We start from the raw sequence: 18,837 nt of genomic DNA, 5'->3' as shown, positions 1-18,837 counted from the left end.
ATTCTCTCCAATTTACAGGTGAAGAAGCCGAGGCCTGATCACAGGACGGTCTGTAGCTGAGGCCTGATTTCACCTTTCTCGCAGGAGCCCATGGCTGCACACAGCCTGGGGTCCATCTCCTGCCCCATTCATTGCAGCTTTGTGACCCTGGGCAAGTACGTTGCACCTGTTTGCCCATCTGTGAAGCAACAGTATTAATAGTTCCCACCCCACAGAGTGAGCAGAAGAACTAGGAAACTGGACTTTGTAAAGACCCAGCACAGGGCCCAGCACACAGGAAGCGCCAGGGTCTCAGCCCGCATCCCCCTCAAGGCCAGGACTCTTTTAGTTTCCTTGGACTGCCCCCACCCCAGCAAGTGGAGGGTGCCACCTTCTCCTGGGCACGCTCGTGACCCATGGATCCAGTGCAGGGAACACTCGTGACCCATGAGACCCCCATCTGCCCTGACTGATGGCCCAGGGGACCCAGGAGGGGGTGGGGCGATCCCAGGATCCTAATAAAGTCTCCTAATAATCACAATTAAAAACAACACATAGGGCTTCCCTGGTGGCGCAGTGGTTAAGAGTCCGCCTGCCGTTGCAGGGTTCGTGCCCTGGTCTGGGAAGATCCCACATGCTGCGGAGCGGCTGGGCCCGTGAGCCATGGCCGCTGAGCCTGCGCGTCCAGAGCCTGTGCTCCGCAACGGGAGAGGCCACAACAGTGAGAGGCCCGCGTACCGCAAAAAAAAAGAAAAAAAAGCCCAACACATATTAGGGGACTTCGCTGGCAGTCCAGTGGTTAAGACTTCATGCTTCCACTGCAGGGGGTATGGGTTCAGTCCCAGGTTGGGGAACTAAGACCCCACATGCTGCATGGCATGGCCAAAACAATAAAATAAAATAAATTTAAAACAACACATATTATTTGAAGTGAAGGAAAAAAAACACTATGCTTTAGAGAACCATGCTTCATCTAAAGGAAAAAGACAGCAACATTAAAACATCATTTTTGGTTTTGTAAGTCGTGTTTTCTTTGCATTCTCTCAATTCTGGTGGCTGTCAACTGCCGTGGTATGCACTTCAACAGAGGAAATAATGAGTCTGAGAGATGGCAATTCTGGATAGATCCCAAGTCCAGCATGTATTTGCCAGGAGAGAGGGTGTGGGAAGAAGAAAGGAAGGCAAGGTTCCTCCAGGGTCACCTGCTTCTGCTCTGGGGCTCTCAGCTCTGCACCTGTGTGTGCATTAAGGGGCCACACGACCCAGCATCTAAGAGCTTGGACTTTGGGGGAACAAAAGAGGCCTGAGTTTTAGTCCCAACTCTGCCACTTATCAGCTGGGTGAGCTTGGGCATGAAACCCCACCTCTCTGAGCCTCAGTTTAATCATCTGTCAAATGAGCATCATACCAGTGCCCACCCCACAGGCTCTTTGGGAGAATTAAAGGAGGTAATGCCTGCAAAGCCCCAAGCCAGGGCCTGGCATGGAGTCAACACTCCAAACTCATTAGCTATTAATTCTGCACTTTTTTAAAGATTTTTTTTTCATACTTCATTATTTCTAAAAAGTGGCATGTGTCTCACAATTGAAAAGTACATTGAAAGTGCTCATGTCTCTTTTTCACTAGAAACTATTAGGAAATTGATGGTGGACTGCTAAACCCACAGTATCGAGAATGATAATGAAGAACTGCACTCCAGCAAAGGGCCCACAGGTGGGCACAGCCTTGCAAGAGCAAGTTCTCCACGTTGCACTCTCTCCCACAAGGCAAACCCAGGTCTTGGGCCAGAGATGAATGGAGATTTGAGACATTCATTTTGTTCAGTCCTAGAAAAGAAAAGAGTTGTCTGCCCTGCCCTTTTATGGCCATGGGAAAACCCATGGCCAGACTTTTGCGTCTAGCCAGGATGGAGGAACTGGGTCCGGGCTTACCTTCATGCTGGAAATAACTGATCAATAAACCAAACAAACAAAATATATGAAACCACAGTTTTCAAGACACTGAACTCCAGACAATGAGAGACAGTGATTCCTAAGAGACAGGAATGAATTAGGTGAGTCAGTGGTTGCTCCAGTGAAAACAATGAGAGAGTTTCAGGATACAGGGAGGCAGAACCCAGGAGCCAGTAGACACAACGAATTGAAGAGATGATGAGCAGTGAGTCCAGGGAGAACAAGAAAACTAGAGTTCACAGGACAGAGCACTGTGGAGGAGGGAGCTACACAGAGAGAATGCTGGGAATCTGCAGAGGGTCCTCCTGGAGTATTCAGCTGAGTACTAACCAGTATATATGTGTGAAGGGAATACTTGAGTCTGAGGAAAGAACCATTCAAGAGGATTGGAGGGGACAGTGCCCAGTGCTCACACTGGACGGGAACAGCACTATTCCCACATCCTGACTCACAGAGCATCGGGTAGAGTACTCAGAAGAATCTTGCCTAAGTAGTGGGAGGAATTAGTCCAAGGCTAAATGATGCTCTGGACTCAACTAACGATGCTTCAGAGCAGGACCCAAAAGGATCAAACCATTTTCAGGCAATTTAAGTCATTCCCAAGAATATTTATAAGGATACAAAAATATCAACCATCCTACAAGGCAAAATTGAGAATGGTATACAATTAAAGATTAGCAGACACACAGAGTAGAAATATATGACCCATAATGAGGAGAAAATCAGTCAATTAAAACAACCCTGGAAAAATCTGAAAGAGAAATTAAAGAAACACTCCCATTTACCACTGCAACAAAAAGAATAAAATACCTAGGAATAAACCTACCTAAGGAGACAAAAGACTTGTATGCAGAAAACCATGACACTGATGACAGAAATTAAAGATGATACAAACAGATGGAGAGATATACCATGTTTTTGGATTGGAAGAATCAACAATGTGAAAATGGCTATACTACCCAAAGCAATCTACAGATTCAATGCAATCCCTATCAAACTACCAATGGCATTTTTCACAGAACTAGAACAAAAAATTAAACAATTTGTATGGAAACAAAAAAGACCCCGAATAACCAAGGCAATCTTGAGAAAGAAAAACAGAGCTGGAGGAATCAGGCTCCCTGACTTCAGACTATACTACAAAACTACAATAATCAAGACAGTATGGTACTGGCACAAAAACAGAAATATAGATCAATGGAACAGGATAGAAAGCCCAGAGATAAACCTATGCACTTATGGTCACCTTATCTTTGATAAAGAAAGCAAGGATATACAGTGGAGAAAAGACAGTCTCTTCAATAAGTGATGCTGGGAAAACTGGACAGCTACATGTAACAGAATGAAATTAGAACACTCCCTAACACCATACACAAAAATAAACTCAAAATGGATTAAAGACCTAAATGTAAGGCCAGACACTATAAAACTCTTAGAGGAAAACATAGGCAGAACACTCTACGACATAAATCACAGTAAGATCCTTTTTGACCCACCTCCTAGAGAAACGGAAATAAAAACAAAAATAAACAAATGGGACTTAATGAAACTTAAAAGCTTTTGCACAGCAAAGGAAGCTATAAACAAGATGAAAAGACAACCCTCAGAAAGGGAGAAAATATTTGCAAATGAAGCAATTGACAAAGGATTAATCTCCAAAATATACAAGCAGCTCATGCAGCTCAATATCAAAAAAACCAACAACCCAATCAAAAAATGGGCAGAAGATCTAAATAGACATTTCTCCAAAGAAGACATACAGTTTGCCAACAAACACATGAAAGGATGCTCAACATCACTAATTATTAGAGAAATGCAAATCAAAACTACAGTGAGGTATCACCTCACACCAGTCAGAATGGGCATCCTCAAAACATCCACAAACAATAAATGCTGGAGAGGGTGTGGAGAAAAGGGAACCCTCTTGCACTGTTGGTGGGAATGTAAGTTGATACAGCCACTATGGAGAACAGTATGGAGGTTCCTTAAAAAACTACATAGAACTACCATATGACCCAGCAATCCCACTATTGGGCATATACCATGAGAAAACCATAATTCAAAAAGTCTTATACCACAATGTTTATTGCAGCTCTATTTACAATAGCCAGGACATGGAAGCAACCTAAGTGTCCATCGACAGATGAATGGATAAAGAAGATGTAGCACATATATACAATGGAATATTACTCCGCCATAAAAAGAAATGAAATTGAGTTATTTGTAGACTGTCATACAGAGTGTCATACAGAGACTGTCATACAGAGTGCAGTAAGTCAGAAAGAGAAAAACAAATACCATATGTTAACACATATATATATATGGAATCTAAAAAAAGGAAAAAAATGGTTCTGAAGAACCTAGGGGCAGGACAGGAATAAAGACACAGATGTAGAGAATGGACTTGAGGGCACAGGGAGGGGGAAGGGTAAGCTGGGACGAAGTGAGAGAGTGACACAGACATATATACACTACCAAACGTAAAATAGATAGCTAGCCGAATAGCACAGGGAGATCATCTCAGTGCTTTGTGTCCACCTAGAGGGGTGGGATAGGGAGGGTGGGAGGGAGACGCAAGAGGGAGAAGAAGTGGGGATATATGTATAGCTGATTCACTTTGCTGTACAGGAGAAACTAACACACCATTGTAAAGCAATTATACTCCAATAAAGACGTTAAAAAAAAGCAAAAAAAGAAAACCAACCCTGAACCAAAAGAGATGTTAGAATTTGCAGACAAGGACATTTAAACTGTTGTTATCACTGTGTTCCCTATGTTCAAAATGCTATGTAGAAACATGGAAAAATTTTAAAAGAATTAGATCAAATTCTAGAGATGACAATTACAATGCCTGATGAAAATCCAGATGGGATTAAGAGATTTGAAATTGCAGAAAAAAAAATTGATGAATGTGAAGTCATAACAATAGAAACTATCCAAAATAAAGCACAGGGAAAAAAAAGAATTTTACAGAAAAGAAAAGAGCATCCATGAGTTACAGGACAACTTCAGGCAGGATGATGTATATGTAATTCAAGTTCCTAAAGGAAAAAAAGAGAAAGGGAGTGGGAGTAGAAAAATATTTGAAGAAAAACATGGCAGAATTTTCTCTAAATTTGATACCATCTCTAAACCCAGAGATCTAAGAATCTCAACAGATTCCAAACACAAGAAAACTATACCAAGGCATACCATAATCAATTTTCCTAAAGCCAGTGATAAAGAGAAGAGGTTAAAAGCCAACAGAGAAAAAAGAAACCTTAAGTACAAAGGAACAAAGGTAACAATGACAGCAGATTTCTCTTCAGAAACAATGAAAGCAAGAAGACAGTGAGGCCACATCCTTAAAGTATTGAAAGGAAAGCAAATCTCTGAACCTACAATACCATAACCAGTGAAAACTGTCTTTCAAAATGAAAGTGAAATAAAAACTTTTTCAGACATGTAAAGATCTTCAATACAAGAAATATTAAAGGTAGCCCTTCAGGCCAAAGAAAAATGATACCAGATGAAAATATGGCTCTACACAAAGCCATAGAGTACCAGAGGACTTCCCTGGTGGTGCAGTGGTTAAGAATCCACAGGGGACATGGGTTTGAGCCCTGGTCCAGGAAGATCCCACATGCCGCGGAGCAACTAAGCCCACGCACCACAACTACTGAGCCTGCGCTCTAGAGCCTGCAAGCCACAACTGCTGAGCCCACGTGCCACAACTACTGAAGCCCTCGCACCTAGAGCCCTTGCTCTACAACAAGAGAAGCCACCACAATAAGAAGCGTGTGCACCGCAACAAAGAGTAGCCCCCATTCGCTGCAACCAGAGAAAGCCCACGCACAGCAGCGAAGACCCAACGCAGCCAAAAATTAATTAATTAATGAACTTAAAAAAAGAAAGAGTACCAGAAATATAAATTTTTTCTTATTTTTAAAATTTCTTTAAAAATAATTGTGACACACTCACATACACACACATTCTAAATCCAGTGAAAAATGTCTTTGAAAACACAATATCATTTACTATAGCCCCAAGAAAAATGCAATACCAGGTATAAATCTAATAAAACATATATGGTACCTGTATGCTGGAAACCACAAAATGCTGTTGAAAGAAATCCAAAAAAGACCTAAATAAATGAAAAGACATACCATGTTCATGACTCGGAAGAGTCAGTAAGAGGTCTATGTATCCCCAAAATTATCTATTTACTTAATACTATGCCAGTCAAAGTTCAAGCAGAATTTTCTTGTATACATAGAGAAGTTGATTCTAAAATTTATCTGATAGGGCAAAGGAACTGGAATAGATAAACAATTTTTAAATGAGAGAACAAAGTTGGAGACATCACACACTTTAATTTTAAGATTTACTGTAAAGCTACAGTAATCAAGACAATGTGGTACTTGGTAAAGAGACAGAAATATAAATCAGTAGAACAGAATAGATAGTCCAGAAGTAGACTCACACCAATACAACCATTTGATATTTGACAAAGATGCAAAAGTAATTCAGTGGAGAAAATTTTTAGGATAAAATATCCATGACCTGGATTTAGATGAAGAGTTCTTACAAATGACACCAAAAGCATAATCCATAAAAGAAAAAAAATGATACCTTGGAGGTCATCAAAATTTAACACTATTGTTCTGTGGAAACACACTATCAAAACAATGAAGAGACAAGCTACAGAGTGGGAGAAAATATTTGCAAACAACTTATTCAACAAAGAATTTGTGTGCAGAACATAAAATGAACACTCAAAACTCAAAAATAAGAAAACAATCCAATTAAAATAAAGGCAAGGACAGTGGCAGAGAGTTAGACATATAGATCAATGGAACAGAGCAGAGGACCCAGAAATAGATCCACAGAGATATGCCAACTGATTTTGGACAATCAAAAAAGCAACTACCACAATGTTCATTGCAGCACTATTTACAATAGCCAGGACATGGAAGCAACCTAAGTGTCCATCAACAGACTAATGGACAAAGAAGATGTGGCACATATATACAATGGAATATTACTCAGCCATAAAAAGAAACAAAATTGAGTTATTTGTAGTGAGGTGGATGGACCTAGAGTATGTCATACAGAGTGAAGTAAGTCAGAAAGAGAAAAACAAATACCGTATGCTAACGCATCTATATGGAATCTTAAATAAAAAGCGAAATGGTACTGATGAACCTAGTGGCAGGACAGGAATAAAGACATAGACATAGAGAATGGACTTGAGGACATGGTGGGGGGGGGGGGAAGCTGGCAAGAAGTGAGAGTAGAATTGACATATATATATACTACCTAATGTAAAATAGTTAGCTAGTGGGAAGCAGCAGCATAGCACAGGGAGATCTTGGTGCTTTGCAAAGACCTAGAGGGATGGGATAGGGAGGGTGGGAGGGAGGCTCAAGAGGGAGGGGATATGGGAACGTATGTGTGCATGTGGCTGATTCACTTTGTTGTGCGACAGAGGCTAGTGCAATGTTGTGAAGCAGTTATACTCCGATAAAGATCTATTAAAAAACAAAAAAGCAATTCAGTGGAGTAAAACAGCCCTTTCAACAAATGGTGCTGGAGCAGTTGAACTTCCATAGGCAAAAATAATACTTCATCCTAAGCTTCACACCTTATATAAACATTAACTCAACTTTGGATCATGGGCTTACATGTAAAATGTAGAACTATAAAGTTTTTAGAAAACAACATAGGAGAAAAGCTTTGAGATCTAGGGCTAGACAAAGAGTTCACAGACTTGAAACCAAAAGCACAATCTATAGAAGGAAAAATTGATAAATTGGACTTCATCAAAATAAAAACTTTTGCCCTTCAAAATACTTCATTAAGAGGATGAAAAGAAAATCTACAGAGTAGGAGAAAATATTTGCAAACCGCATATCCAACAAAGGACTAATGTCTGGAATATATAAAGAACCCTCAAAACTCAACAGCAAAAAAAATCCAACTAGAAAGTCGGCAAAAGATATATGAAGAGGGCTTCCCTGGTGGTGCAGTGGTTGAGAGTCCGCCTGCCGATGCAGGGGACACGGGTTCGTGCCCCGATCCGGGAGGATCCCACATGCCGCGGAGCGGCTGGGCCCGTGAGCCATGGCCGCTGAGCCTGCGCGTCCGGAGCCTGTGCTCCGCAACGGAAGAGGCCACAACAGTGAGAGGCCCGCGTACCGCAAAAAAAAAAAAAAAAAAAATAGAGAGAGATTTTACCAAAGAGCATAGACAGTGCCAAATAAGCACATGGAAAGATGTTTGACATGATTAGCCATTAGAAGTATACAAATTAAAACCACAGTGAGATACCAACACATACTTATTAGAATGGCTAAAATAAAATACCAATTGCTAGCAAGGAAGCAGATCAACTGGAACTTTTGTACATTGCTGGTGGGAATTGAAAATAGTAGATTAACACTAAAAACTGGTTTGATAGGTACTTATAAAATTAATCATATACTTATATGTATTAGTTAGGATTCTCTAGAGAAACAAAACTAAAAGAATATATATAGTTATATAGAAAGAAATTTATTATGGGGGATTGTCTCATGCAATTCCTGAGGCTGAGAAGGCCCACAATTTACCATCTTTAAGCTGGAGGTCCAGGAAAGCCAGTAATGTAGTTCCAGTCCAAACCCAAAGGCCTGAGAGCCAGGGTATGAATGATATAGCTTCTAATCTAAGTCCAAAGGCCTGAAAACAAGGAATGCCAATGTCCAAGGGCAAGAACAAGAAATAGAGGCAAGGAATTGGAAAGGAAGAAGTAAAAATGTTTTTATTCGTAGATGTCATGATTGCCAATGTAGAAGTCTAATGAAATCGACAACAAAAGCTACTGGAATAAAGAAGTAAATTTAGAAAGGTTGCAAAATAAAAGATCTATATGTGAAAATCAATTGTGTTTCTATATAGTAGCAATGAAAATCAGAAATAAAAATTTTAAAACACTATTTACAATAGCATCAAAAATATGAAATACTTAGGGACAAATCCGACAAAAGCTGTGTTCAACTTGAGCTCTGAAAACTCCAAAACATTGTGGAGAGAAATTGAAGAGGACCTAAATAAATGGAGAAAAACTCCATATTCTTGGTTGGAAAATGTCAGTTCTCCCCAAACTAATGAATAGATTCAATGCAATAACAAGCAAAATCCTAACAGTCTTTTTTTTTATAGAAAACGGTAAATTGATTCTAAAAATCAAATGGAAATGCAAATGACCTAGAAAGATCAAAAAGAAGAGAAAAATTGTAGGACTAACACTACCTGACTTCACATTTATTGTAAGGCTAGAGTAATTAAAATAGTGTGGTGTTGGTAAACGTAGATAAATTGATCAGTGGAATAGAAGTCTAGAAATAGACCCATATATATAAATATATATAACAACTAATTTTTGACAAAAGTGCAAAGGCAATTCAGTGGAAAGAGGATAGTCTTTTTAACAACTGGCTGTCCATGTGCAAAAAAAAAAAAACTCAATTTACACCTCGCACCATATACAAAAACTAGCTCAGTATTTATTATATATCTAAATTCAAGACCTAAATTCAAAACCTACATCTATAAAATGTTCTACAAAAAGCTTAAGAGAAAATATTTATCACCTTTATTTAGGCAAAGATTTCTTAGATATGACACCAACTGTGCATCCTTAAAAGAAGAAATTAACAAATTGGACTTCATCAACATTTAAAAGGTCTGCTCTTAGAAAAAGAATAAAAAGACAAGTCACAAACCAGAAGAAAATAGTTGCAAATTATATACTTAATAAAGGACTTGTATTCAAAATCTATAAAAATTCTGGAAAATTAATAATAAAAACAATAACTTAATTAAAAAAATGACCAAAGATTTGAACAGAAACATCACCAAAATAGAAAAATAAGGATGGCAAATAAGCAAATGAAAAAGTGTTCAATGTCATTAGACATCAGGGAAATGCACATTAACACCATAATGGGTCACTACACACCCATTAGAATGACTAAAAGTAGAAAGACTCACTATACCAAGTGCTGATGAGGATGTGGAGCAACTGAAATCTACATGCTGATGCCATACACTTTGGAAAACAGGATGTTCATTTCTTAGAAACTTAAACATATACCTACCGTACGATCCAGTCATTCCACTCTTTAGTTTTTTTTGTGTTTTTTTTTTTTATGAAAGCTTATTTATTTTTGGCTGCACTGAGTCTTCGTTTCTGTGCGAGGACTTTCTCTAGTTGCGGCAAGCGGGGGCCACTCTTCATCGCGGTGCGCGGGCCTCTCACTGTTGTGGCCTCTCTTGTTGCGGAGCACAAGCTCCAGACGCGCAGGCTCAGTAGTTGTGGCTCACGGGCCTAGTTGCTCCACGGCATGTGGGATCTTCCCGGACCAGTGTTCGAACCTGTGTCCCCTGCATTGGCAGGCAGATTCTCAACCACTGCGCCACCAGGGAAGCCCCACTCTTTAGTATTTGTCCCAAAGAAAGCATATATCTATACAAAGCCTTGTGCACAAATGTTCGTAGCAGTTTTATTTGTAATAGCCAAGGACTGGAAACAACTCAAATGTCCATTAACAGGAGAAGGAATCAACAAATTGTTGTATATCCATACAATGGAATACCATTCAATATTAAAAAGAAATGAACTACTGAAACATACAGCAGCATAGATGAATCTCAAAATAGCTATGCTGAGTACACATACGGTAGGATTCCATTGATATAAAACTGTAGACAATGAAATCAAATCTATAGCGACAGCAAGCAGACCAGCAGAGGCGGCAGTAGGGAGGGCAGGATGGTGGGGTGACCAAGGGGGCACAAGGAAAGTTAAGGATTTGGATTTGTTCACTATCATGATGGTGGGGATGGTTTCATGTGTGTATACCTATGTTAAACTCATCAAATTGCACGCTTTAAAAATGGAAGTTTATTGTATGTCATTATACCTCAATAAAGCTGTTAAAATATATTAATAAAAGTGGAAAGGGGGAACATAACCCAACCGTCAGCTGTCTTCCATGAGTGGTGTCTGCTGTGTGCTCTGTACCCCTGCACCGCCCTGGTCGAGGGCTCCCTGGCTGGCGTGCTGGCCATCACTGGCTGCTGCGTGGGGACGAGCACACCCAGCCTCCTCCAGCTCTCATTCCGGGAAAATCACCTCAAGTCCCACAGGTGTGATTACGAAGAAGTCAGGGGAGCTGAGATGGACCAAGACAGTCCCCCCACACTGGGGACGCGGGAAGCTCAGGGAACAGGCTGGAGGTGGGTGACAAGTATTCTCTTACTGCTCACTCATGCCCTATGAGTTAATATAGTTTGGACATTTCTCAAGCTGTTCGGCAGCCAGGACTCGGGCTGCGTGAAATCAGGCAGATAAAAGCCGGAGCGAAGGGCACCGAGACTTTGACTCCCTGTCGTTTTGCCTCCGGCTCTGCTGGAGCCCAGCTGACACCACAGTGGAGAGTGAGAGTGAGAAGAAGAGAGAAAGGGAGAGGCTGAGAATTCCATGAAATTGTCTCTTCTTTAGAGTCGCGGGGTTCTGCTGCTGTTCCTTTCGCAGGAGGGGCTTCAGGGAGGTCCATCCAGCTGGGCAGAGGGGACCCCAGCCGCTGGCAGTGGCTTCTGAACACCTACTGTGTGCCAGGCCAGCATGGGTCCCAGGGACGCAGTAGCGGACAGGCCCGGCCCACAGACACCATCACAATCATGATAGTAAATCACAGTCCTTAGCGCTCTCTGCGTCTCCTCTGTGCTCACTGGCATCGTGAGTAGAGGCCAGGGATGCTGTTACACATCCTATAATAGGACAACCTATAGGACAGCCGCCACAACAAGGAAGTACCTGGACCAAATGGCAATAGGACCAAGGCTGAGGACCCCGGCTCTGTATCCATTTCTCATTTAAACCTCACAGCTGCCCTGTAAGTGGGACTATCATCATTCCCATTTTACAGAAAAGGAAACTGAGACCCACTGAGGCTTAAGCAAGTCACCCACCATGACTCACCTGTGGAAAGGCAGAACCAGGACTTGGACCAGGTCTGTCTGTGCCCAGAGTCTACACTGTGCATACCACACAGAATCCTCTAGGAGCCCAGGTCCCGAGTTCACGTTCCAGTGGAGCCCAGTGGAGCCCATTGGAGCGCCAGGTGAGTCATTAGACCTCTCCAAACCAGGAGCACTTTACCTTGAAAACTGGGCTCATGAGCCGTGGCCTGGGTAAGCACGGGGTGCGTGAGAAGCCTCCCACCTTGTGAAAATGTTGGGGAAACAGAAGGGATCACACATGCGCTCATTTATTGGTCAAGTATTCATTGGGCGTCTACTATGTGCTTGGCACTGCACTAGGCACTGGGGATGAGCACTGAACGAGACACAGAGGTCCCTGCTCTTGGTGCACTTAGGTTCTAAGAAGGACCTGGAGTCCCACAAGCAGGGCCTCGGGTCCCAGCTTTGCTCTTCACCAGCCACAGCCCTGGGGCGCTTTGCACCGAGGGTCTCCTGTCCTCCCCTGTAAGACGTGAGAGCACCCTCACCTCCTCCAAGGCTGTGGTTAGAGATCAAATGAGAAAATGGGTGTAAAGCCCTCAGCACAGGCCCAGCACTTACCAATCTGCAGTGAATATTCATTTTTATTATTAGTGATGATTATATTTCGAACAGCTGTTGAGTAAAACATAAAACCAGGGGTTGTTACTTCCTCTTGCTTTAAGACTTCTGCTCCCTGTTAGCATTCCTTCATTTATTCCTTCCTTCTCTCTGGGCCCTGCAGGGATGAGAGCACCAGGCTCCCGGCCTCTGCTGATTGGACCAGGGCTGACACCTGACCCAGGCCAGACCAGCCAGGCTTGGATTTGACCTGAGAGACCCTGGCCAGTCCCTGCCGGTGGCTAGCCATGGGAGACATACTCTGGCACCTGTGGGCCCCATGGACAGGAAAGAGGAAAGGCTGGGCTGCAGAGGGAGGGCATGGAGCCGGGATGAGAGGAAAGGGGTCTGGCAGTCTTTCTTCCTCAGGTCCTGCTGCCCTCTCCCTGCCTCTTAGGTCTCTGTGCTGCCTTCCCCACCCCCATTTGTGTAATCAGTTCCCAGCTTTGACTTAATCCAGCCCAAGCCTCCTGACCCTCCTGTTTCCCCATAAGCCAATCAGTGCTCTGCACCCCTCTGGGCCCCAGGCCCATGTTGTATCTTCTCTGGGGCCTGTGCTGGACCCCAAGCTTCCCAAGGGTCTGGGCCCTGGTGGTCTTCAGCCATGTTGATTGGAGGAAGGAGTGGATGAGTGAGTGGAAGAGAGATGGAGCCTCAGAGGCCGCCCACCCAGTGGGAAGAGCCAGGGCCGGGGTGGACAGACCTGCGTTTGATTCTGGCCCTGCTGCCCTTGGCCTCCGTGAGTGTCCACCTCCTGCCTGCAGCTGGAAGGGTGGGTGGGACACTGCAGGTGATGTGGGGAACGTGCCCACCACCCAGCAGCACCTCGTCATTGCCAGCTGTGGTGACAGCTGTGGCCTAAACTTCTTAAAAACATCCTTTTGCTTTAGTAAGGGATTGCAGATCTAGCCTCAGCTTCCTTCCTCTTCCTAAACATCTTGCGATGCCCCCACTCCTGGAGCCCTCTGCTCTGGGGACAGCAGGAAATAGGAGTCCTTCCCTCCTCCCCATTGCCAGGGACTGTGGAGGAAGGGGAAGCTGACGCATAGCTGCTCGGAGTCCTTGGTTGACTATGAACTGGACCTGATCACCCAGGGTGGAAGATGTCCCAGCCTGGAGTTCCTGGGGCCTGCCTCCCACTACTGGGACCTTACTGGTTACAGCTCTAGGGGAGGAGCGAGGGGAGGGGGGGAGAAATGAGAGAGAGAGAGAGAGAGAGAGAAGGTGGGACTTCCCTCTGAGGGGGTGAAGCAGACACAGGGGGAAGAGAGAGGATAACCGTCTTCTAGAAGCAAAGAGCGCACAACCCTTTAATGTAATGGGTTGGGTTTTTTCCAAGATTTCTAGCAGCTCATCAACTTGAGAAAAATTTTAACTATAATTTTTTAAAATTCCATCTATCTAAATCTGGTCTTTTCTGATGCTCAGATTTCAACCCCCAACCGTCTCATCAGCTGGGCTTGGAGGCCCTGACTCCTACCAGGTCCACAGACTGGCCCAGAGAGGTGACTGGACAGTGCCCCTCAGTCTCTGTCCCCTGATGCCCAAGGACCTGAACACTGAGCTGGGAGGGAAGAGAGCTGGTGTGGGAGAGTGGCTGGACCAGCTCCCGGTCTGGAGTCTTGGGCAGATCCCTCCCTCTCCATGGGCCTCAGCATCCTCACGTCCTCACTCTGAAATGGGGCTGATAGCTTGGAAGGGCTGTGATGGGTGATGGGAGGGGGAGGAAATTCATCGCATCGCCTGGCCCAGGGCAGTCACTCCCTTGCGCCCACAGCTCTGCCCAGCCAAGACAGCAACGTGGAAAATCGTGTGGAATGTTTTCACTGCAAATGGTAGCAAAGCCAGCCACCTAAACCAGCTTAAGCCGAAAGGGAATATTTTTTGTCCACAGTAACTGGGAAGTACATGTGTGTCCAGGCCCCGCTCTGCTCCTGCAGCCCCTCCCTCCCCCCTCCACTGCCCCATCCACCAAGCTTAGGGTCTCACCACCCCACTTGCCCAGCATGCACTTTGTCACTACCACAACAGCATCAATAATAATGATGATGATGGTGGTGGTGATGGAAACATTTAGTGAGTATCAACGATGTGTCAGCCCTGTGCTAAATGTTTTTCGTACATTATCTCATTTAATCTTTTGAACAGTCCTAAGGAGTAGCGATTCTGGGTTAATTTGCTGAAAATCCATTTAGTAAATAGTCAATTCATCAAGTGACCAATTACCAAAAATTCATTTGCCCAATGATCCGTGAGATGCTCAGACAGGCAGATACCTTAGCCCTGGTCTGGGCCTAGAAACCAGGCAGCTGTTTCACCAGAGTGGCGGAAACAGAGGCAGGACTGTAGCTACGAAGAACCAGGACATAAATCTGCAAAAACCAGGACTTCCAGTGACTGCTGGAAAGGGAAGGAAGCCCATCCGTTTGATGAATTGCTTTTCTGTGAACTGACTTCCTGAGATGAAGAAATAGAGGCAAAGAGAAGTCAGGTAACTGGCCCAAGGTCACCCAGCTGGGGAGCAGGTGCCACAGGGGGCACCCAGGAGGTGCAGGCTCTGTTCCATTCAGACACCCATGCAAGTCGCTTCCCCTCGCAGGGCCTCATCTTCCCCGTGTGTGAAGGACGAGTTGGACTGTATTATCCCTAAGGCCCTCCTGAGCTGACGTTCTGTGAAACGAAGACTCAGAGACAGCTAGCAGCCTGCCCAGGGCCACACAGCCAGTCAGCTGGTCAGTAGTACCTGCCTCAGATCTCCTGCCTCCCTGTCTAGGGTCTGTCCCTTGTTCCTGCTGCCTCAGTCACACACCTTCCTGGGATACCTCTGGAGCATTAACCTCCTGGGAGTTCTGTCTTAGTTACTTTGCAAGGCAAAAACACATCTATATCAAGAGATAAGTGAAAAATCACACCGATGAAGAATGAGTTCCAGAGATGACTTAACGATTTACACCCATCAACAGGTTCAGAATCACCTCCAAACAAGAAGTGAATGGTGCCCTAGGTCATTGCCCACCCAGCCCTCCCCTCGGGTCTGGAACCCGCCAGATGCCCACCCCTGGAAGTTCGCCTTGCACTGAAGGCCCAAGAAAGGCCTTGTGATACAGATGGATTTGGGGATAGACATGAAAAAGGCCAGGATGTCGTGGCCATGACCGAGGAGGAACCTGATGGGTTCATGGCTACAGTTAGTGCTTCAGCACTGTGCCAGGCTGGGTTCCGAAAGAAGCAGGTGGGAGACCATGATGTGGGAGCCAGTGGTTTATTTGCAGGGACTCCAGGCAGCCCCAGCGGGGAGCGGAGGAGTGAGACAAGGAAGGAGGGAAGGAATCCAGTGTGCGGGTTTCCAGACTACGACTTTTCTCAGAGCAGAAAATGCCCTCCCTGCCCTTCCACCCACCTCCCGTGGGGCTACAGGACCAGCCCAAAGCCAAGCTCCCCCAGCAAGACCCCGAGCACCTGAGGACAGTCTCGTTCAGCTCTCTGCCCATCCAGTGTCCTGTCAGAGCTGACATGGGGGTTATGGGATAACACAGCTGGGAGCCCCAGCGCCTGCCTGGGCCCCTGGCGACACCAGCTAACACAGTCACAGTCACTGAGCACTTGCTGCCTGCGGCTCCAGAGCGCCTCCCACTGAAGCCTCACAACAAACGCATTTTACAGAGGTGGAAGCTGAGGTAGAGAGTGAAGTACCGAGTGTGGTCCTTGTAGCAACAGCAGGGCCTGTCACAGGGTGGGTGCTCAACAAACGCGCCTCCTGTAGACCAGCGCTAATCCAAGTGGGATTCCCAGGCCAGCAGCATCAGCATCACCTGGAGGCACATTAGAAATGCAGATTCTCAGTCTCACCCCAGCTCGTGTGGCCTTTGAGGGCCTGGACTCTACAGCCAGATTGTCCGGTTCAACACTGGCTCTGACACTTACCACTTCCATGTCTTCTGGCAAGTCACCTAGCTCTCTCTGTGCCTCAGTTTCCCCATCTGTCTAATAGGGATGCTAATGCAATGGACCTCAAAGGGTTGTTAATAGGATTAAATGAGTTACTTCATGTGAGCTGTTTAGAACAGAGACCAGCTGGCTGGCCATAAGGAATCCACTTTTGCTGAGAGCCTCCTATGTGCTCGGAACACCCCCAGGCATTTTCTGTCAATGATGCTAAAATGTAGTGAGCATGGACCAAACACTGCTTTGTCTGCCTTACCAAATCCACTCACTTAATCTTCACAGCCGCCCCACGGGGTGGGTACTAGTGGCATTGTATTTTATGGTTGAGGAAACTGATGTTTAGAGTGATTCTGTAACTTACTCAAGGTCACAGCCAGCATCTGGTGGAGTCAGCAAGTGAACCCAGGCAGCCTGGCTCCAGGCCCTTGCATAACTCACCATGACCCTCTGCCACGTCTCCCCTCATGAGCTCACTCAAGTCTTATAACAACTGTGTGAGTTCTCCATCATCGTCCCCATCTGAGAAAGCCAAGACCCAGATGGGTAATCACATGGGGCACTGTTTTAACTACCTTACAAATTCAACTCCTTTAATCCTCACAGTCACCCTATGAGGTAAGTACTAGAGTTACCCCATTTTACAGATTAGGAAACTGAGGCTCAAATGAGGTAAATGACTGGCCTAACATCCCACAGCTGGTATTCGGAGGAGTTGGGATCCAGGTCTGTCTGATGCCAACGTCCAGGTTCTACCCCCCTACCCTGGCCGCACTGTCCTCCCAGGGCACAGAGAGTCCTCACACAGGGCAATGGACAGAGAACCACACCCCCACTGCTCTTCATGTTGCAGCCACCGCAGACCCAGGCCACCCCTGCTTCTTCCTGGAAGAGCTGAGCTCCTGCCTTGCTAACCCTTCTCCAAACTGCCTCCTGCCCTAATCCTTGGTGATTTTGATAACCACGGAGGTGACCTGTCCGATTTCCTGGACTCGTGGTTCCTGACCTCCCCTCCTCCACGGCTATTGGAGGGGTTGGTTTTGAGCCACCTGAGACTCACAGTGGGCTCTCAGGTGGAGGTTTGCAAGAGACCACAGGGCCCTTGAAAGCGGGAGGCACCGGAGCTGGCAAGACCAGGTCTGCCTGTGACAGCCGCCGTCCCATCCACAGGCCGGTGAGATCCAGACAGTCAGAGGCCATGGCCACCCAGCCAGGAGCACCCTTTCCCCCAAGGACCCCCCACGCCAGCCCCCTGCCATCCAGATGCCAGCGCCTACCCCAGTTAGGCTGGCCGACACGGAATCAAGGTCTCGGGTCAAGAAGGAAACCTGGCCCAATGTGATCCCGAGGCCCTGAGCCTTCCAGCCTCGGCCGCCACCATCCTACCCCAGCCCTGGAGCTATCAGCGTCTCCAGCTGGCCCCACAGTGGCTGGTCCACAGAAACACAGACGCCCTCGCTATGCAGATTTGTACCCAGGACATGGAGACCTGCAGCATGTTTTATTTTCTTTGAACAAATCAACTTTCCATCACAACATGAAGAGTGGAATGTTCAGATCTCAGAGGTCTAGAAACGAATATCCAATTCTGTGGGTTTTATTGGCCTCACCCACGCTCACCTGCTATCCCGTCAGGGAGCCCCCAAAGCCTGGCAGTGTTCTCAAAGCCCTGTGTGTCCCTCCCTCAACTGAATGGCTGTTCTCTCTTGTTTTCTCTCTCCCCCTCCCTCTCCCCCCTCCCCTCCCTCTCATCCTCCCTTGCTAGTTAAAATCTCTGAGAACAGGAAAACACAAATTCAGAACAGCATTGTCTTTTATTAATTAGGATTTAATTCCTTTATTGAAATGCTGCAAGGTGGAGGTTTTCAAAAGAGACAATGAAGGGGCTGGTTGTAATTAACATTGCCCTGCTCTCTGGAAAACAGGAATTTTTCCAGGGTGTGCATTTCTTTTTAAAGAGCTTTAGCATGGGAGACTTCGGGAAGGCCAGCCCAGCCCAGGGATTAGCAAGCAAAGCAGGGTCAGAGGAAAGGAGGGTTGTCAAGCTGAGACACAGAAGGGTGAGCCTTGAGGAAGGATCAGGGAGACTCCACGATAGGGAGTGACCCCCACACACACCCTGCACTACCAGGACGACGGGGTGCTCTGGGCCTGAGGGACGGACGGGAGGATCTGTCCAACAGTGGAACAGGTTCCCTTGACAGGGGGTGAGCTCCCCGTCCCTATAAAAGTTTGAGCTATTACTCACAGGACAGTGAAGGGAGGGCTTCCTGCATTGCCACGGGGGGCTGGCCTAAGGTCTCTGCTCTGGCTAAGA

Source organism: Stenella coeruleoalba (assembly GCF_951394435.1).
Source record: "Stenella coeruleoalba genome assembly, chromosome: 1".
Lineage (NCBI taxonomy): Eukaryota > Metazoa > Chordata > Mammalia > Artiodactyla > Delphinidae > Stenella > Stenella coeruleoalba.
The sequence above is the reverse complement of the archived record's forward strand: the minus strand, read 5'-3'. Positions refer to the sequence as shown.